Source organism: Eretmochelys imbricata, chromosome 1 (assembly GCF_965152235.1).
Source record: "Eretmochelys imbricata isolate rEreImb1 chromosome 1, rEreImb1.hap1, whole genome shotgun sequence".
In the NCBI taxonomy this organism is placed as follows: domain Eukaryota; kingdom Metazoa; phylum Chordata; order Testudines; family Cheloniidae; genus Eretmochelys; species Eretmochelys imbricata.
In genome coordinates, this window is record NC_135572.1 from 205,770,193 (window position 1) to 205,791,835 (window position 21,643).

General features: G+C 44.9%; 1 protein-coding gene and 1 long non-coding RNA gene across 2 annotated transcripts in view; one reads left to right on the top strand and one right to left on the bottom strand.

The window, feature by feature from the left end:
- Positions 1-21,643, bottom strand: part of LOC144268129 (uncharacterized) — a 33,111-nt gene that overhangs the window by 10,064 nt on the left and 1,404 nt on the right. The gene's annotated exons all lie outside the window — the stretch shown is intronic.
- The window catches only part of MAB21L3 (mab-21 like 3), a 36,619-nt gene continuing 27,021 nt past the window's right edge, over positions 12,046-21,643 (top strand). Inside the window, exon 1 of the mRNA XM_077822720.1 lies at positions 12,046-12,216. The gene's annotated coding sequence lies outside the window, so the exon portion shown is untranslated. The remainder of the gene's footprint in view (positions 12,217-21,643) is intronic.

Below are 21,643 nucleotides of genomic sequence, written 5' to 3' on the forward strand. Positions count from 1 at the left end.
ATCAAAACCTTTTTTATATGTTATTGATGAAGATTGAATGAGATGCAGTCATTGTGCAGGTATAATTTTTGCTTTATGAAGAAAATTTTTATTGCACAGCATACTTAATGGTAGCAGCTTTTCCTTCCTTGAGTTAATAACATTGGATTTTTTTTAAGCTACCTCTTTCCATTAATCTTTATTTGGTACTGAATATTACATTAAAGAGATTTTAGGAAACTATGGGAAAAAATAGTTTCCATTGTTTTGTTTGTATGCTGCTGGTGATCCACTGATTAACTTGAAATGGGGAAGGACTTATGGCTTTAATGCTTTTTACAGTGAGTTTTGAATAGTGAATGTAAGTACAAGGGTTGTTTTGGGGTGGAGTGGCGGGTAGTTTTAGAAGGGTGGAACAACCATGGCTGTCATTGGTGATGCTCTGCTATTCTGCAAACCAGGCCTTTACTGTGCTGAAACCCATCTGTTGGGCAGAAGACTGTACGCTCGCACTGTCTTGTTTCTCCTTGCTCTTAGCCTTTCGTAAGCAGTTAATTATTCGCATAGGACAAGCAAATGAAATTCCCGAACAGAGGATCAAATTCTGCCCTGAGTTACCTTTACACAACCCCACTGATTTCAACTTCAGTCAGAATTTGGACATTACCCTGACAGAGGAGCAGCTAAGTGGCTGAACTTTGTTTTTTCAACATAAGACCAAGTTCATTGCCAGTATAACTCCCATTGACTTTAGTGAAGTTGTACCTGCTTATACCAGGATGGAATTTGATCCTACATTCAGAAGTGCTTGTCAGCCTGTTGGTTAAGCAAAAAGATGTCTGGTGGTTAGAGGGGTTGGGTTTTTGCTTGGGCCATGTACCCAGGCAGAAAGTTTTAGATGTTTGTTTTATGCAATGTGTGGGTATATATTTTTTTAATCCTTGATTTGGACTTCTTGAGCACTGTGTGTACAAGGCCTTTCAGCATAAATATGTGGATTTATTGAATTTGGAAGTTGTCCTTCTGTCATCATCCTCTGAGTGCCATTTCTAGTTCTCAGTTGTACGGTTAAAGCCTGTGGGATTGTTTGTGTGTTTATTTTTTAGAACACCAAGAAGTCACCATTTGTTCAAGCCTCAAAACATTTGTTTCCCTAACATATGTCTTTTGTAATGGTGGCATTCACTTACACAGTGTGACTAAGTGCTGGGTCCGTCTCCTTTTAAGATGTGTTTGCCACAGAGGACTAAACTGTTATAACAAATGTAAAAATATTCAGAACAACTAAGACTCTCGTCTTCTGTCTGGGTTGTTTCTGTATTTGATGCACATTGTTTGATCTATAGCTGCTGTAATTCACTGGAGCTCTGCAAGGTAAAACCAGCAAGTTGGTTCAAGTTTGGAACCTTTTGCAATGTGAGATTTTAAAAAAAGGACTCCATTAAAATTTTACACATTTTTAAAGCTACTTTTCTCTCAAAATGTAATAACACTATTTAGCCAGAAATCAATATGGGATATGCTTTACATTCTAGGAGATGTTAATTTATTTCTGGGTGACCTTTTGAGCATTTTTAAGATATTTGTCTGCCACGGCATGGTAACTTTTAAGTAATTTGTAAAAACTCTGAAACGGCCTCTGACTCATACAGTTCATATAAATGTCTTTGTCGCTTACTTTGTGCCTTTTCTTTCACTAATGCAAGCTCTCTCAATAAACATCAGCTGTTCTGGACCATTGCAAGCCTATTTTATTGTACTGATTTTACTTGCATGACCCCCTTTTTGTTTTCCGAAGGGTGAGAAGTGATCTCTAATAGAACAGATATTTATAACTGATTGTTCAAGAGGAAATTGACAAGGTGGAAAGCAGGTCATTGTGGAATGGCAATGCCACAAAACCCCTGGGAAGCTGGGACTGTCAGTACTAATCAATATATTCCACTATATCTATCACAGATCATTTCTAATAAAAACAAACTGGAGCAAGTGGAATGTGAGAATCAATTTACTACCAGCCTCAATTGTTGCTTGATGTTGAAAGACTGGAAACACTCTTGGGGATTTAGCACAGTAAAATGTCAATGCTGCAGTTGTTTTTAATATTTATATTATGGTAGTATGCACAGACACTGATTGGGACTTGGGCTCCTGTTGTGTTGGGTGCTGCACAAACACATGAAAATATGGTCCCTGCCCTAAAGTGTTCAGTCTAAAATTATACCACTTTATGAAATACTGTGACAGCTACTGGCAATATTTTAACACCAGTTTTCATTAACTGAGAAAAAAGTAATGAATAGCTGAAGTGCACTTCCTGTATCATGTCAAGAGAGAGAGTCTCTTTATATACCTGAAAAAATATGGCTTAGGGATACTGGAGATAATGTCTCCTCTCTAAATATTGGGCAACAGGTTTTTCACTGTGATATATCCACCTCTGCATAGTAATTGAAGGTTTTTTAAAATGTAAGGTTCTTTGGACATGTCTGTAAGTAAAGCATCTTTTGATTTAATTTTTTAACTTCCCCTTAAATAGCTCCTTTTTTTACACTTCAGAGGTTAATATTTTTGATTTATACAAACTAAATAGAAAAGAGCATGTATCCAATACTAAGTTATGTACATAACAGTCTATGAGGTATGTTGCCATTTTCCTTTCTGCAAAGTGAGGCTAAGTGAAAGTGACCAGCAAGATTCCTGGTTTGTATTCCCACCTCTGGCATTGGGCACTGACAAGGATGGGAAGAAGTCCGTCTGCTCTCACATTGCTTCATTGTTTAAAATAGTCATCTGTCTTTGGGTTCACCTCCTTTTATATTCTTACAGCATAAAAGAAATCTCTCAAAACAAAGTACTGCTACAGCTGAAGACGTTTTTCCTGTTCAGTAGTCTTTAAGTGAATTTTTACAAACAGTTGAAGTGTCCATAACAACCAAATGACCAATTAATTTGGTACCTTTGTTTAGAATTACTAAACAAAACTGACCTTTTGTTCCCCATTCTTGTGGACATTACATTTGTCTCTTCTATCATAATGGTTTAATACTTTCTCTCTTTATTTTAATTTTCAATGTAGTGTTGGTGAAAGGTGTAGACTTGAAAGCCCTGCTACTTAAGGTCTCTGTCTACAGAATCCATACAGTGCAGCTAACATCAGTATAAACTTCCACATCCTTTACCACTACTTGCCTCAGTTATGCCCTGGAAGGAACAGCTGAGTTGAGACAGTAGGCGCTTGTGTGCACTTAAACCTGTTCTGCTGCTTCAGTGCAGATGCTACATTCCCCAACGGGAGGGGTTCTCCTGTTGGTGTAAGTAATCCACCTCTCTGAGAGGCCGTAGCTACCTCAACAAAAGAATTCTTCCATCAACCTACTGCTGTCTATGCAGGGATTTAGGCTGTCTTAACAGTGCTGCTCAGGGGTAGTTGAGCTGACCTAATTTTCTAGTGTAGACCAGGCCTCGGTCTATCCTTTGTGACCGTGGGGATTTGTCCAAGTTAGTTATCTGTGGCCAGCCATTGGTTTATCTGCACTCATACAAACCCTTAGTGATGACAAAGCTGTGACTCTCTCTGATGCATTCCTTTCTTGCTTGGAACTCAGTAAGATGCCCTGCCACAAACTGCAGTTTTAACATCAATGGCTGTAACTAGGACAAATTCCCACTGTGAACAAGTGCCATTTAACTACTGACCCTCATACCTTTCAGTCACCCAGGCCCAAATGAGAAATGCAATTTATTAAAGACCTGAAATGAGGGGGACAAACTATTCATGTGGAAAACTTGAAAGTATTGACGTATTAGTTATTCACAATAAGGAACAATCTGTCTCAGCTGCTTCATTCTCCATTTCTGATGTAAATAGTCAATAATAAAGGTGAGGTTCCCCCACCCCTGTTGGGACTAACATCAGTGTCATTCCTTGAAATCATGGACACTTTGAGAGGTATACTGGACCCTCTGTGAAAACTTCCAGCAGTGGTGCTAATTGTGGTAGCAGTAACACCTTTCCCTATGGACTGCCAAACAGCCATCAAACAGTAACAACTTTTAGTTATGTCTAACCTGGACCAGATTCAAGCTAGTAAGGTAAAAGTAAAAACAACTCTCCCATTGCAGCCTCCTATATTGGTTTAAAAAAAGTTGATTTCTGAAATACACTCAACTATGCTTTTCCCAGAATTATCAGTTTGCATCTTTTTTTGATGGTTGGAGATGAGACAGTGGTGGCCAAATTGTCTTTGAATTTCTGAAGGAAACAACTACCGTCTTGACGAGCTGCTGTGAGAGCATCTTCGCTGAGTAACTTCTAAACTCTTTTGGGGGGGAAAACACAACCTGGTACAGAAGTGACAGCAGCTCTCTCCTAGGTCATGTACATAATTCACCAAATTAAAAGAGCAGCCTGTTGGTCTGTATCCATATTTCTCTTGACAGCTGACAAGCTGAGGTGCCTGAGCTTCGTCCTCACCATGAAGTGGAGAGGATAGATGTGGAGAGGTCTTGGGCTTCACTGTGGGCACCCTTCTCCCACTCTGTCCTGGTATAGTGACATTGTAAGGGTAGTGTGATTATGTTGGGGGGAGGGGGGGTTGTGCAGTTTCCTCTTGTCCTAATGCACAGTGCCACTCTCCCATTGCACACAAAATTCCTTTGCCAACTGCTCATGTGTGGTATGTTGTTTGGATACCATTCTGATGGATTCAGGGGAAGGCTGAGTGACTGCTCCATGCAGAATGTGTGGCATAATGGGATTGCTTGAGACTGGGCAAGTTTAAGAGACTGGATAAACATTAAAAATACTGCTTACCTTTATCCAGACTGACCTTTTTTGTTGAGATGGTAGCTAGCCATGGACCAGATCCCTGAGAATGTAGGGCTGGATTGCTTTCATCTGCTTTATTTCAGGATGTCCTTTGAATCACTCACAGATTGTATTTGTTCAGTGTAAGCAGCACCATAGATTCATAGATATTAAGGTCAGAAGGGACCATTATGATCATCTAGTCTGACCTGCACAATGAAGGCCACAGAATCTCACCCACCCACTCCTGCAATAAACCTCTCACCTATGTCTGAGCTATTGAAGTCCTCAAATCATGGTTTAAAGACTTCAAGGTGCAGAGAATCCTCCAGCAAGTGACCCGTGCCCCATGCTGCAGAGGAAGGCAAAAACCCCCCAGGCCTCTTCCAAGCTGCCCTGGAGGAAAATTCCTTCCTGACCCCAAATATGGCGATCAGCTGAACCCCAAGCATGTGGGCAAGACTCACCAGCCAGGTACCCAGGAAAGAATTCTCTGTAGTAACTCAGATCCCACCCCATCTAACATCCCATCACAGGCCATTGGGCCTATTTACCATGAATAGTTTAAAGATCAGTTAATTGCCAAAATCATGTTATCCCATCATACCATCTCCTCCATAAACTTATCGAGTTTAATCTTGAAGCCAGATAGTTCTTTTGCCCCCACTGCTTCCCTTGGAAGGCTGTTCCAGAACTTCACTCCTCTGGTTGTTAGAAACCTTCGTCTAATTTCAAGTGTAAACTTCCACCACAGTTCAAGGCCCTTAAATTTTCCTCTGGCAGGATTAACAGAAGTTCCATTCATCTGCTCAGCCAGCATGAGGTGGGGAGCAGCACTAGCATCCCTACCAACCTGCTCCAGTAGTGGGTCTGGTATAGAATGTTGATGCTTCAAGAAAGGAGCATGTGGATAAAACCTGCTGCAGCCTTGGCAGCAGATTAAGCCATTCAGTACAGGGCACTTCAGTTGCTGCTGAACTGTCACTTGCTCTCTGGCCCCACATCTCTGCTCAGGCTCATCCCACCCCTGCAGCTCTGGGGTTTGTGGGGATTTCCCCCAATCTGCTCTTCCTCCAAAATGGGCTCCTGGATGGTGGGAGTATCTATGTCACTCCCATGTAAGCAAAAGAGTCCCGGCCTAATAGCAGTGACTTTCTCTGTGGTCTTTCCCTTGGCTTTTACCCTAGACCTTAGCAGAGCAGACCCCCAAAGTTAAGTGAAGGCAGTATTTAAACACTAGGGAAGAAGCAGTCCAATTCTGCTTCCAATTGCACTGATGTAAGTGGGAGCAGAATTTGGGTCAATGTCTCTAAAATGTAAGACTTCTAACTTAATGTGGTCAGTGTGGCAGCTGTCCATATAATCGTATCCCTTTACCATCCTTTATCATTAGTAGTATCCCTTTATCATTTTGATGGCCACTTTGAGCTGCAGCTTGCCCCCCTAACACTTAAGTTCTAATGTATTCTTCTTGAGGCACCATCCTTCCCCAGCTGTGCGGATAGTTTCAATTTCTGGTTTTCATTACTATAAACTTCTGTTGATGTAGCAAATGCTTGAGGTTTTTTCTTCTATTTGTAAACCTGAGAGGCATATCACAGGGTGTGTAGCTGGGCTAAGAATATACCTGCAGTGTTCACCAAAATAGTCATGTAATGCACTCCCTGGATGAGAGCTATTGCTTAAACAGTATCAGGTGGTGGTTGTTTACCAGAGCCCTTTTTCCCCTTGGGTACAGCTTTCATTCTATTTCATTGGCATTCACTTGGGAGTGTCTGATTAATACTTACTTACATTTTTACAGTTCTTAGATCATGTAGTGCAGTAGATAGGGCTGAATCTCAGATTTCTATTCCTGAGGCTTACCCTTTCTGAAACTTTAATTCCCTAATCTATACAATGGAACCAATACAGTTTATCTACATCACAGGGTATGACACTTATTGTTTGTAAAGTTATCTTGACCTAAAATATTTGTCATCCCCCGCTACCATCATACCTGAGTGTCCTCTGGTCTTCAATGTACTAAACCTCACAACAGGCCCATGAGGTAGGCAAGTATTAATATTCTCATTTTACAGCTAGTAATTGGAGGCACAGAGACTGTGACTTGCCCAAGGTCATACAGGAAGTCTGTGGAAGAGCAAAGAATTAAACCTTAAGTCTCCCAAGTCCCTACCCACTAGCCTATCCTTCTCTGTTGGATGAGAAGTATTGCAGAAAGGCAGAGTATTATAGAGAAGTAACTGTTATGCTTTTGTCCTAGTATCTTCAAAAACTTGGTGGCGTGAACTCTTGGGGTGACTTAGCCTTTCCCTTGTGCAGTGTGAATGTGGGGGCTAAGTTTGATCAGTTCTCAGAGGCTGGGTAGTTTGAAATTGGCATTTGCCCTTGCCCTCTCCTGTCATTTGAAATGTGTCTGAATTTCCACTCCTTATCCCATCCAGATTCTCTGCATGGATGGTAGGAGCCCTGCCCTTTTTTGTCATTAAATTGGCAGGCATGTTCATGTTGTGTTCTTAATTTGTTTGGGGGGGATACAGGTAGATGAAGGCTCTTGTTCCTCCTACCAGTCAAATGACACAAGCCTATTTCTGCAAAATTGTAATGCTTTTTAATTTTAAAAGCTTGTGCTCCACTTTCTCCTGCTCCTTCTATTTCTCAGGAGCTCTGCAGTGAATTCTCCATTTGACCAGCTCTGGCCCTACATATCTACCCTTGCTCCACTGCAACCTTGAGCCAGTGTAATGCAAATGATTGAACTGTTCCCTGAGGTTGTTTGGCTGTGACAGCACAAAGCAGCCAATAAAGAGGGAAGAGCCAAGCATCTTGTTAGTGGGGAGCAGCTTGAACTTGAATTGTCTATTGACAGAGATTGAGAATATGTTTGCTTGCAAAACAAATGTATGTTTCAGAGTAGCAGCCGTGTTAGTCTGTATCCGCAAAAGGAAAAGGAGGACTTGTGGCACCTTAGAGACTAACAAATATTTGCAAAAAGAAAAGGAGTCCTTGTGGCACCTTAGAGACTAACCTATTTATTTGAGCATGAGCTTTCGTGAGCTACAGCTCACTTCATCAGATGCATACCGTGGAAACTGCAGCAGACTTTATATATACACAGAGAATATGAAACAATACCTCCTCCCACCCCACTGTCCTGCTGGTAATAGCTTATCTAAAGTGAGCATCAGGTTAGGCCATTTCCAGCACAAATCCAGGTTTTCTCACCTGATTTTTGCTGGAAATGGCCTAACCTGATGCTCACTTTAGATAAGCTATTACCAGCAGGACAGTGGAGTGGGAGGAGGTATTGTTTCATATTCTCTGTGTATATATAAAGTCTGCTGCAGTTTCCACGGTATGCATCTGATGAAGTGAGCTGTAGCTCACGAAAGCTCATGCTCAAATAAATTGGTTAGTCTCTAAGGTGCCACAAGTACTCCTTTTCTTTTTGTTCCATTTGTAACCTATTTCTAGTAAAGTGTCTCATTAACTTTAATCCTCTACTGTAGTGTACTGGTGGGCATTTGTCCCATTTGCTCGCCCCCTCCCGCCCCCCTGTGCAGGGGGGAGGCTGGGCTGGAGGGGGAGGGAGGAAGGGTTCTTGGGGGGGGGGGGGGGAGAGGGGGCAGCAGGGTTTGAGTGACCAGTGACAGCTAGGGCCACCTTGGGTGAGCAGCTGGGGCCAGGGAGGCCTTGAGCCAACCCCATGTGGTGTCCTGTTTTCCCTTTGGGAAATATGGTCACCCTAATTGTTCCTCTATGTCCACCTTTTTCCACCGTGACCCTAACTGCTGTCTGATCTTCAAGCCCCTGCATAACATAGCCCTTGCCTGCTTCATTTTTCCTTTGCTTCCTCCCTTCTCTGTTCAAAATGTGCAGCTACCTAGCCCCTGCTGTGTCCTTACTGCTGTTTGAGTCTGGGCCCTCTTCCAAGTGACTTCTAATGTATGCCTGGACCACACTCCTGAATCCGTCTGATGCCTCCAATTTCAAGGCTAAGTCTATCCTATAGACCTATATCGGTATAACTACGTCACTCAGGGGGGTGAAAAATCCATACCCCTGAGCCGCTGCAATTATACAGTAGACCTGCCCCAAGTCCTCACCTCAAAGCAATGTTAACAAATCGTGGGGTGGAATCTGTTCGAAATCATGAATTCTAAGCCCCTTCAGTCACTGGGTTGGGTTTGCATTCCCATGCCCTGTCCAAGGCTGTTATGTGCTAAGCATCTCCATGCCACTCACAAATGTAGCATCCCTGTCACACCTACCCCCAGCTCTACTGAATTCTCATCCATCATGCTGGGCTCCAGCCAGGGGTAGCAGTTGCTCTTTCTCCCTCTAGGGAGCTGCTGTGGTGCTTAGTGTTCTCACTATTTCCCCCAGCTCACTCAGAGCAGGAAAGGAGCACTTAGTAGGAACAAGAGCCATCAGTAGGAACAGGTGGTCAGCATGCAGGGACAGAAGGTCAGAGGCCTCGGTATTACCCAGTGAGTCCCCAGGCACCAGCCCCCGCAATAAGACCCCAGATTCTCAGCTGGCCTCCAGTATCCCTACCCAGCATCCCAGACAAATCCCAGTTATCTGCTTACTTGTGACTCTCAAGAACTCTCCAGACACCCCAGCATCTACACTCCTAGCCTAGTGGCAGGTATGTCTATTTGTATCTATACATTGTTGAGTTAGCTTGCAAGCTATTCAGGGAAAGATTTATCGGTAAATTGCCTATGCACTAGATGAGTAATAATGCATTATAACAAACTTTACCATAAAAAGCCTCACTTAGTTACAGAAAATCCATTGCTTTTCTAATGTTGGATCATTACAAAACCTAAAAACCTACTTTCCCCCATACTAATTTCCCCCTATTGTTACTCACACTTTCTTGTCAACTGTTTGAAATGGGCCACTCTCATTACCACTACAAAAGTTATTTTTTCTCCCCTGGTATCCTGCTGTTAATTGAATTGTCTCGTTAGACTGACCTCACACTTGGTAAGGCAACTCCCAACTTTTCATGTATTTATACCTGCTCCTGTATTTTCCACTCCATGCATCTGATGAAGTGGGTTCTAGCCCACAAAAGCTTATGTCCAAATAAATTTGTTAGTCTCTAAGATGCCTCGTTATTTTTTTTTTTTTTTTTTAGAAAACCCAGTGCCTCTCAATGCATGTGAACCTAGACAAATATCTTTGTGCCTGCCTCCCAAGTCCTATGATCCAATTACTCTGCAAAGCTGAATATTAACTAGCACTCATCAAGCCCCAGTTAACATCTGCCACACATCTCTGCTCTTGCTATTATTCCTTTGAGGCAATAGCCCTTGACATCTCCTACAGAAGGAAATCATGACAAAATCCTGCTTGAAGCAATTGCACATGTGGTTTTCCATTACACTGAAATGTACGGGGTGCAAACATGCCACATCACACACCCAGTTAGAGACCATCAGTTGGGCTTCTTGCTGGTGTCTGCTTAACCCTCTTGCTTGTCCTTGAATGTTTGCAATAGCCAGGAGGAGAGATGAGCTGCCAATTGTAATTCCCTGATGATTAAGAAGAAAACACTCCATTTAACTCTGTTCTGCTGAGGCTTGGTGTATTCTGTTGCAGTCATTTAAGAGATCACCTAGTTTTTCTTAAACACAGGGCAGAAACATTAATAGCCAGCAGAAATGGTTACAAGCAGATTGGCTATAAAACTACTATCCTGGGCTACCTGAGATTGTGTTTCAGTAAGAGCTCATAAATTTGGTCTGGACAACATTTTGTTAGGATACTGTGTATTTCCAACTGCAAGTGTTCAAAAATCATGAGATTGTGAAAAATAAATGCGGGGGTCAATTTGCTTTCGAGTTTTTTGAGCTTTTAGCATTCATGTTTTCAAGCTTGTCTCTGCAACTAAGGGTATCATGTCTACACAGTAATGTAAACCTAAAGTTGGTGGGACTCAAGTCATCTGATTGAGGAACCCTGGGCTTGAGCGTCTACATTGCATTTTAACCCTAGATTAAGAATTTTCTGACTTGTGCTTGAAGGCGTCTACACTGCAGTGCACAGATCCGAGTCACAGTAAACATATCCCAAAGTGCCTACCACCTTCTACATGTTGACACTCTAGCCCTAGGAATGTGGTGCACTGTGGGAAAACTCTACTGCCCACCCTGTTTCCGAACTGTGGCAGGGCTATTGATAGGCCTCAGGTGCCCGTAAAGAACACACAAGTACATAATCCGTTCCCTTGGTGACTATCTCAGTCAAATGACGGCAGTTTGAGAAGGCTTTATACTGAACTACCATCTAATCTGATAATTGGGCTCCCCAGGCTGAGTCCCATGGCAGGACAATGCCCATGTGCACCTGCTCTGAGGATAATTAGCACATCAGTCTCTAGGGGTGTCAAATTATAATGAAACTTTGCAATTCTTAATTTTTAAACTGGGCTGTTCAATGAAGGTGTTTTTGGTTGGTTGGTTTTTATTTGTTTTTGTCTGTTTTGAAGTTTGACATAAAATGAAGGTATCAGAGAAAAGACACCCACCCAGCCTGGCTGGTGTCGGCTGCAGAGGGTGAAATGTATCACTCAGGCCTGGGGTGTAGTGTGCTCCAGCACCCTCGGGATCCCTTAGCCCTGCCCTTGCCGCAGCTCAGGAAGCAGGGATATGGGATCCCTGGGAGGTTGTGGGGAAGTTTTGGGGCTGGCTGTCACTCACTGCCCTCACAATGCAGGATGCCCCCACAGCCCCAGGGAGGGCAGGGCGGACCTGAGAGCAAGGGGCAGCAAGCAGAGAGGGACCAATGCAGCTGCCCTGCAGGGAAGAGAAGCAGCAGAGCTCCCAGCTCAGCATGGCTGGGGAAGGGGATGCTGCTCCTGCCTGTCAGCTTTTGCTCCCTGCTCCAGGCAAGCTCCGCCCACAGGGTTACCATACATCCAGGTTTTCCTGGACATGAGCTCTTTTTTTGGTCCTCCAATTTCTGTCCGGGCAGATTTTTGAAATATGAACAAATGTCCGTCACTTTTCCTTGCTCGTCTTTTTTCCAACATCAATTTTGGTAGAACTGCAATTCCCGGCAAGCCTTAATAGCAGTGTGCGTGTTCACTGGTTTGTTACCCTTACTTCTGTACTGCTGCTGCTGGGGTGTTGCCTTCAGAGCCGCTGGAGCGTGGCAACTGCTGGCCGGCCGCCAGCTCTGAAGGCAACACCCCAGCCGGGAGCAGCGCAGAAGGAAGGGTGGCATGGTACTGACTGTTGAATCGCTGAATGGGATCCTGCTTGTACTGTACAACTTCAGGCACACATCTTGCAAAGACTTTCATGGCTACTTGATGAGCAGTCAACCACTGCTGAGCAAGATATGCTCTTCAAAGAAATGTGCATGGGCCCAAGAAGTGCAGTAGGAAAGGGCTGACTATATGTAAAAAGGTACATTTAAATTTGATTTACATTTATTTTTGAGGCCATAATACTTGTTGTTTATAAATGTTAGATAGTCAAAGTGGAAAGAAACTGTACAGTAGAAATTGTGTCCCTCCACGCCCCCCTCCCCCAGTCCCATCCCCCACAGCTACCTCTCCTCCTGGCAAGAAGAAAAGGAGGACTTGTGGCACCTTAGAGACTAACCAATTTATTTGAGCATAAGCTTTCGTGAGCTACAGCTCACTTCATCGGATGCATTCAGTGGAAAATACAGTGGGGAGATTTATATACATAGAGAACATGAAACTATGGGTGTTACCATACACACTGTAACGAGAGTGATCAGGTAAGGTGAGCTATTACCAGCAGGAGAGTGGGGGGGGGGGGGAAACCTTTTGTAGTGATAATCAAGGTGGGCCATTTCCAGCAGTTGACAAGAATGTCTGAGGAACAGTGGGGGGTGGGGGTGGGCAGTGTCCTCTGTGTGGTGTTGTATCAACCAGGCAAGCTACTAACAAGCTTCAACAGGACTTTATTTTCAAAGTGGAAACCTCTTTACCAAGCTGCTGCTGCACCCTCTGTAGCTTTCTCCCAGCCTCTCAACTCCTCCCCCCTCCTTCCTGTTTCCTGTCCTTTCAGACTCCCAACAGCCAGTGCTCCCAATTCTAATAATTACAAGCAACATCTAAACACCACATTCCCTCCTCTCTTAAGAAACTCTCCCACTTAAAATAAACATTATTGTTCTAATCACAGGAACAAATATAAACAAGACACTATACTGTTGGCAGAAATATTACATTGAAAACACTGTAGATACTACATAAAATAGTCTCTAGTCCAGACAGGTGGTCGTCTGGGTCTGACAGGCCGTCTCTCAAGCCCTGGTTCCAGTGCAATGTCTTGTTGTGTTGGTACTACGGTGAAGTCATCCAGTGCAGACTGGTTGTTGGCATAATCTCCTCTTGGTGCATAGGCAGGTGCAAGATAAGAAGCATTCCATACCCGCCCCTTCATCTCTATGATTTTAAAAGGAGCTGTAAATATATGGTCCCCTTTGTGTAAAATTCCAGGTTTTCGTATTCTAACGAAGGAACCACATTCAAACTTTGGTTTCTTAGCACCCCACCGCTTCTCTGTGAAAGCCTTAGACTTTGCTTGGTTCTGTTCAACTGTTTTTCTCACATCATCCTCGGTTGGGGCCTCAGGTCGTGCCTTTAACAATCCAGCAGTGTTCAGTTTAGTATTCATCTGTTTTCCATGCAGTAACTCTGTGGGTGATCTTTGCGTTGTGGCATGTTGTGTAGCCCAGTATGCTTGCAAGAAATCAGTAGTGAAGGGTATCCACAATTGCCCTTCCAGTTTAGCTATTTGCAAACTCTTTCAAACTTCTGTTAAACTGTTTGATTTCCTCATTGGCTTGAGGGTAATATAGGGATGACCTTCTGTGTAAAATCTTCCTCTGTGCTAGAAAAGTTTCAAACTCCAGGGAAAATAATTGACTACTATTATCTGAAACCAGTTCTTTGGGGTTACCTTCCCTGCTAAAAACTGAAGAGAGGAACTTAATTACTGTAGCAGAAGAGATTTGCGATGTAAACACTACCTCAGGCCATTTACTGAAATAGTCTATTAAAGTGATGGCATAACGGCAGTCAATTGGAGCAGTATCAAGGGGTCCAACAATGTCAATCGCCACTTTTTCCCATGCAGATTCAGGAAGAGGAACAGGCTGTAATGGAGGGGTACATGTCACTGCTGTCTTCACATGCATTTGGCAAGTGACACAGGATTTTATGAGTGCTTCAGTTTGAGAGTCCATCCCTGGCCACCAATACAGATCCCATAGTCATTTGGTTCTGACAGTTCCTTGATTATCGTGTGCCAGGTGTATGAGTTTTGACTGTAATTCTTCTGGCACAAGGAGCCGGTGTGTACCTCATGGCACACAGCCATCAAACAAAGTTCATCCCAAACCCTAAAATAAGGCAGCAAAACTGGGTCAAGATTTTTAGGGTGACTGGACCATCTCTTTGTCAGAAATTCCCATAGTTTTTGTCGAATTGGACATGCTGAACAAGCAGCTTGAAATTGTTCTCTTGTAACTGCAGTGAGAGTGCTTGTAATAAGCGCAACCACTACATCCTCATCCTCTGGTGGACCATCTGGTGAAGGCGAAGGCAGGCGAGAAAGGCAATCAGCGACCACATTTTGGTTTCCAGGCTTATATTCCAGCTCATAATTGAAAGAGGGTAGTCTTGCAGACCATTGAGCAATACGGTATCCTGCTCTTCCCACTCCTTTTGTGGTGAGCAACGTCGTCAAAGGGCTGTGGTCTGTGCGCAACTTGAACGTGTGGCCCCACAGGTAAGTTCTCCATTTTTCAGTAGCCCAGACACAAGCAAGTGCTTCTTTTTCGACTGTCGAATATTTTCTCTCAGCATTACTTAATGTCCTTGAAGCAAATGCAACAGTCCTCTCTGTGTTGTCCTCGTGCAGTTGTGTGAGAACTGCCCCAAGTCCATAATCAGAAGCATCAGTAGTTACAATTGTGGGCAATGCAGGACTGAATAGTGCAAGTTCTGGACTATGGACAATCAAGTCTTTCACTGTTTTGAAACTAGCTTGTGCATCCGTTGTCCACACTAAGATTGAACTTCCCTGTAGTAATTCTTGTAACGATTGAATGACAGAAGCATAATTGGGAATGAATTTTGCATACCAGGAGGTAAGACCCAAGAAGGAATGTAAGGTTTGCAAATCTGTTGGAGGAGGAGCATTTGAAATTGCCAGGATATGATCTGGATAGGCTTTAGTCCAGCCTGTGAAATTGTATGCCCCAGAAAGAGTTCAGTTTGTCTAAATTTGCATTTGGACCTATTAAACTGGAGGCCTGCTGAGCTGATGCAGTTTAGTACAGACTGCAGGCTATTGTCATGCTCTTCAGAAGTATTTCCAAACATGATAATATTATCCAGATAGCACTGAACTCCATGTTGATTCTTCAGTATCAATGACATGATTTTTTGAAAGGCACTTGGGGCAGATGCGAGACGGTATGGAACACGTTTAAAATGAAATAGTCCCTCGTGTAATAAATGCTGTGAGGTCTCTGCTATCTTCATGCAACATAACCTGGTGGTATGCGCTCTGCCAATCAAGAGTAGAAAACATCTTTGCTCCATGGAGTTCTGCAAATACTTCTATGTGAGGAAGAGGATGGCTGTCAATCACAATAGCTTTATTCGGCTCCCTTAACTCCACACAGAGGTGAATGCCTCCACCCTTCTGCATCACGACTATAGGTGAAACCCATTCTGAGGAGTCGATCTCTTCAATAATGTCCTTTTTGAACAAGTTTTCTAAGTTCCTCTGAAACAGACTGAATATGGTAAGCGCCATAACTTCTGTCGTACAGGCATCACATTATTCCGCATTTTAACTTTATGCAGAAACCCATAAGCACAGCCGAGTTTCTCCTCAACCTGGTGTTGGGTCCCAGCTGAAACTCTTGTGTACCACAAGAGTGCTTTGCTGAGAAAGATCAAGTCATCCATTAACTACCCTGAGATGTAAAGCAGCCAATAAATCTCTGCCAAAGATAGGCGTGACCTTCTGGACAATGTAGAACTCTGCAGTTACACAGCAATCACCAAAAGTAACTATTGCTGGCAGGCAGCCACGTACTGGAATATGGTTTTTCAAGTAGCACACCAAGTGAAGCTTGGGTTCAGTAAGAGGCACGTCTTTAAAGTAATGCAGATAGATGGAATCAGGTAGTATAGATACTGCTGAGCCAGTGTCCAACATTAGCTGAATAGAGTGTGGTTTGCCTGAGGGTGTGGCAGAAACGTTTACCGTGCACTTTATCTGTTCTGGAATATGTGCAGTAGTGATTTTGCCCACGCTCAGCACAGTAACATCTGGTATTGTAACTGCATGCACCTGTTGATTGAACTGGCTACTGCGATATACTTTAGCAAAATGCCCAATCTTTTTGCAATGATTGCACTGAGTTACTTTTGCTGGACATCCTGTGTAGCTTGCAAGGTGTTGTGGGGATCCACTGCGAAAACATGCTTTTACTGTATTTTGATTTGCTGATTCATTAGTTTTCCTCTTGCAATTGTGTGTCTGCAGTGGTAGTGAACTTTTCTGCAAAGGAGTCACAGCCTGGATTGTGCCTCCTGTATCCATGCTCATTATTTTGGCTTCAGCTGTAGCTGACTCAGTCTGAGTAGCAATGGTTATTGCTTTTTCTAGTGTAAGTTGTGGTTCTAGAAGTAAGCGTTCTCCTACATGAAGCATGGTTGTTTTCTCAATGAGCTGGTCTCTAATCATCTTATCTGCCATATTCCAAAAGTCACAAATTACAATCAGACTCATCAAGGAAGCAATATACTGCATTATAGTTTCCCCTGGTTTCTGCTCATGCTGGCGAAATCTGTAGCAATTAGCTACTACAACTTTTGGTACAAAAAAGTTCTTTAATGCAGTGAGTGCAGTCTCATATTTATCATCTGCAAGGGGAAAAGTGTAAAAAATATGTTGCCCTTCTGTTCCAATGCAGTGGATTAGCAGAGCACGCTTTCTTCAGAAATCTCTGTAGCACGGATTGCAAACATATTTCTTCAGAAATCTCTGTAGCACGGATTTGCAAAAGTCTCAAACGTATGGATCCAGGTAGTAAAAGCAATTGGAGGCTCACCTGGGCTTTGCAGAAAGGGTGCAGGTGGGTTCAGAGGCAGAAGACCCATCCTTGTCCCCAAAATGTTGCATCAACCAGGCAAGTTACTAACAAGCTTCACCAGGACTTTATTTTCAAAGTGGAAATCTCTTTACCAAGCTACTGCTGCACCCTCTGTAGCTTTCTCCAGCCTCTCAACTCCTCCCCCTCCTTCCTGTTTCCTGTCCTTTCAGACTCCCAACAGCCAGTGCTCCCAGTTCTAATGATTACAAGCAACATCTAACATGTGGGAACTTGAAATATGGGAACCCTACCCAGCAGTGGGGAGGAGCTGGAGCAAGAGCTGCTACAGGCACCATGCTCAGCCAGGCAGCAATAGCACTTCCAGCCCCTGCTTGCAGCCTGTAGTGCTGCTGCTCTGCTTCTGGGAACTCTGGGATACGTTTGGAGGACTTCTGGGACCTGAGTCAAGCTGGGTCTTCGTCCACACAGGAAAGCAACAGGGCTCAGACCCTAGGTCCCAGATTAACACAGGCTCAGACCCTCCAGCTCTGCACGGTCCTAGGGCCCTGGGCCTGAGCCCTAAGTTAGCACAATGGGAGTGTGGACGCAAGTGGGGGTTAGGCTTGACCCTGGGCTTACATAGCTGTAGCCATATCCTATGAGGCTTTTATAAAAAGAAAGCTGAGGTTCTCATATAATCACTTGATTTCAACACCTGGCTCTCTAAGACAAACACCAAATATCATGAGCACTGGCAACACTTTGTAACCTGCAAGCAAAAGCCAAGTTGCTGTAGGAAGAAGTCTTGACGACTGGTGAGGAGGCTGCCTTCCCTCTGCATGGGGCCTTCCCTCTGCCTTTGGGGAAGTAATACTGAGCACTACCCAAATGCGCTTCTAGTGTGAAAAGTAACTTTATAAAATCTGCCTTGTGGGCCTGCCAGTTCAGCGCTGGGGCTGGGCTTTTACATAGGTTGAGCCTGGCCATGTGATCTGGGCTGATCCTGTGCAGCTGGAGCTGCTGCCGGTCTTCCCATCCCCCAAATGCTCAAAACTGATGAGCTATTCCCCTCAAAGCATAACATTTTGAAAGCCTATATAGTATTCTGGCCTGTCTTTCCCCCTGCCCACCATCAACAGAAGATATTACCTCACCCACCTGGTCTCTCGAACCCCCCAGGGGTGGCAGTTACGCTGTTGCCAGCTCCCCCGCCTGTACAGCATGAGGTGATTCTGGCCCTGCTACGGAAGCGCTCGGGGCTGCTGATGGAGCAGAGCTGCCACCTTCTCCCCAGGTCCCAACAGTCTAATTAGCTAACTGTGTGTTGCCCCCACAGCCCAGCTATTAATTTCACACCCCCAGCCCCACATCTGCCTGCTCCTCCAGTCCCTCATATTGACTCTTTCTGAAGCTCCAAGGGCTCTTCACCCCTCTCCTAGGCCCCAAGGGGGTGCAGGCAGCTGGAGTGGAGTTCTCTTCCTTTCCAAGCCTGGTGGTGGGAGGAAGCAGAGCATTGACCTGCTGTGGGCAGTCCAGGTTTGGTTCCCGGTTCTGCCACAGCCTTCCCGTGTGTGATGAGCCTGAGTGGGTCACTTAATCTCTTTGTGCTTCAGTTCCCCGTCTGTGACATGGGGATGATGGCTCAGCCTAGCTCAGAGGGATGTGGGGAAGATGAATACATCACACGCAGTGCTCAAATACTAGGGTGATGGGAGCTAGGTAAGTACTGTAGCTAGGGGAAGCACTTTTGAAATGCGAAAAACCTGGCAGCCACCCGGCCCCAAGGCAAGCCCACTACAACCCCAACCACACAGCAACTTCACAAACCTCCCCCCTTTCAACACACATGGTGCGTTCAGAGGTGGATTAAGCTTTTAGGGGGCCCTGGGCCAAAGCAAGTGGGGGGCCCTCCCCACCCCTTCTTCCTGTAGTCTTTCCTCCCCTCCCCCCTGTCACATACACCCCCCATGCTCCTGCCAGGGAGTGGCACTGGGGGGCTTGCACCGCTCTGCTCGCCCGGTGCTCCTGCCCATTGTTCACAGGAGGGGGCAGCGGAGACACCCTGAGCTCCTGGGATCTTTTGGCTCCTTCTCCCGTCCTGAGAGCATGGTGCCACTGTTCCTTCCCCGCCATGCCCTCCTCTCAGCCAAGTGTTGCCAGTTTTGGTTGGATGTATTCCTGGAGGTTTCATCACACGACCATAATCTTTTAATTCCTGCAGACTCCAGGACAATCCTGGAAGGTTGGCAGCCCTATCTCATCCCCTGAGGGGAGGGGGGAAGAGCTCTGTCAGCCTCCTGCAGCAGCTCTGAGTGGCTGCTCTCCCCCAGGAGACAGGGCCGTGGGGCAGGCAGCCAATCAGAGGAGGGTTCCCCCTTCTGCCCCCGCCCAGCAAGGTTGACACTTGCATGAGGGGCTCCAGCTTCTCCCCTCAGCGGGCAACCAGCTCCAGCGGGGCCAAGCCCCACCCCCATGGGTGGAGTGGCCACTCTGTGCCCTGCGGCCAACAAAGGGTGCTGGTGGGGGTGGGGGGAGCGCTGGTGAAGGCGCCCTCCAATGACGACATCATGCAGTGCCCGATTTGAACGAGACCCCGAGTGGCCTGTGGGCTCCCTGGTAAGGGGGAGGGTGGGGGGAGAAGGGAGGCCGTGGACAGGAAATAGATGGGGATGGGGGGAGCATATGTCAATGTGGCAGCTGTGTGTGACTTCGATACTGTCACAATGAATTAGCAGCACTCACAGAAAACCTTCCTCCTCTCGCCTCTAAACGCTCCCAGGGCACTGTTATTTAAACATCGCTTTTGACCAAATCTGGGCTTTTTTTAAAGAAAGAAAAAGTAAAATGCAGAGAACTTTTTGCCCAAAGTAAACCGATCAAGTGCAGGTCTTGTCCCAGAGCAGCCTGCGTGAAAAACGGCTTGAGAAGCAGTTGGTCATTGCTAGAGACAGCTACTCTGCACAGTATTTCTAAAGATCCCTAACTCCACCTGCTAGCCCCACACAAGGGTCTCTTCATTCTCCTTGTTGCTTGATGTTGTGAAGGTCAAAAGCATAACAGGATGCAAAAAAGAATGAGCTACCTTCTTGGGGGATGGGTCCATGAATGGCTATTAGCCAGGATGGGCAGGGATACAACCCCGTGCTCTGGGTGTCTCTAAACCTCCGACTGCCAGAAGTTGGGTGTGGAGGACAAGGGATGGACCACTCGATAATTGCCCTGTCAGGAGGCAAGATACGGGGCTAGATGGACCATTGCTCTGACCTGATATGGCCTTTCTTATGTGGGACTTGATGCAATCACAAAATGGCAAGAGAGTACCAATGACCAAGCCTGCTTGGGTGGCATGCTGGTGAGCTGCGCTACCAGGAAATGCTAATATGGAAGGTTTCATGGACTAGCAAACTAGCTCACTAAGGCTGAAACGCTGGGGCAGTTGGCATTTTTCTATGGTCTATTTCCAGCTGGATGTCTTGGCCTAACCTACTTAGACTGTGGTGACCCTGATATTGCAAAGCCATCAGTGTCCCCATTGCTGATCACTTAGCTGTGCTAGGGCTTATTTTCATTCCAGAATGTACCTAGGTTTAGTATCTATCTGACTGGATGTGTTACTCCAGTGGGAGGAACTTGGTTGCTTACTCCCAGCCATCCTGAACTAAACTGTTTCAAAACAAAGCTCCAGCTCTCTGTCTGTCTTGCTTTCTTAAGGGATATTGGTATGAAGTTGAGAAAGGGAAAATTTAGGCTGAACACCTGGCAAAACATCATGACAGTGAGATCTTTTCTACTGTGGAATCCCAAAGGGAGGGGTTGAAGCTTCGTTGCTTGGGGTATTTAAAAATTGGCACAGCCCCAGAGAATATTGTAGGGCACAATCTTGCAGTGTCCAAGGGGAAGTGGATTAGATGTGATATAAAAGGTCTTTTCCATCTGAAACATCTCATATGCTTAAGTCTTGCTCCAGTTTGAGGCTGTCAAGGTTCCTTCCCCACTCTGAACTCTAGGGTACAGATGTGGGGACCTGCATGAAAACCTCCTAAGCTTACTTTTACCAGCTTAGGTTAAAACTTCCCCAAAGTACAAATTAATTTTACCCTTTGCCCTTGGAATTTCCACTGGCACTACCAAACTTTAACTGGATTTACTGGGAAAAGTAGTTTGGACACGTCTTTCCCCCCCAAATCCTCCCAACCCTTTCACCCCACTTCCTGGGGAAGGTTTGGTAAAAATCCTCACCAATTTGCATAGGTGACCACAGACCCAAACCCTTTGATCTTAGAACAATGAAAAAGCATTCAGTTTTCTTACAAGAAGACTTTTAATAGAAGTAAAGGAATCACCTCTGTAAAATCAGGATGGTAGATAGATTCAAAACATAGAGAATCCCTCTAGGCAAAACCTTAAGTTACAAAAAAGACACACAGACAAGAATAGTCATTCTATTCAGCACAGTTCTTTTCTCAGCCATTTAAAGAAATCATAATCTAACACATACCTAGCTAGATTACTTACTAAAAATTCTAAGACTCCATTCCTGTTCTGTCCCTGGCAAAAGCAGCATACAGACAGACACAGACCCTTTGTTTCTCTCCCTCCTCCCAGCTTTTGAAAGTATCTTGTCTCCTCATTGGTCATTTTGGTCAGGTGCCAGCGAGGTTACCTTTAGCTTCTTAACCCTTTACAGGTGAGAGGATTTTTCCTCTGGCCAGGAGGGATTTTAAAGGGGTTTACCCTTCCCTT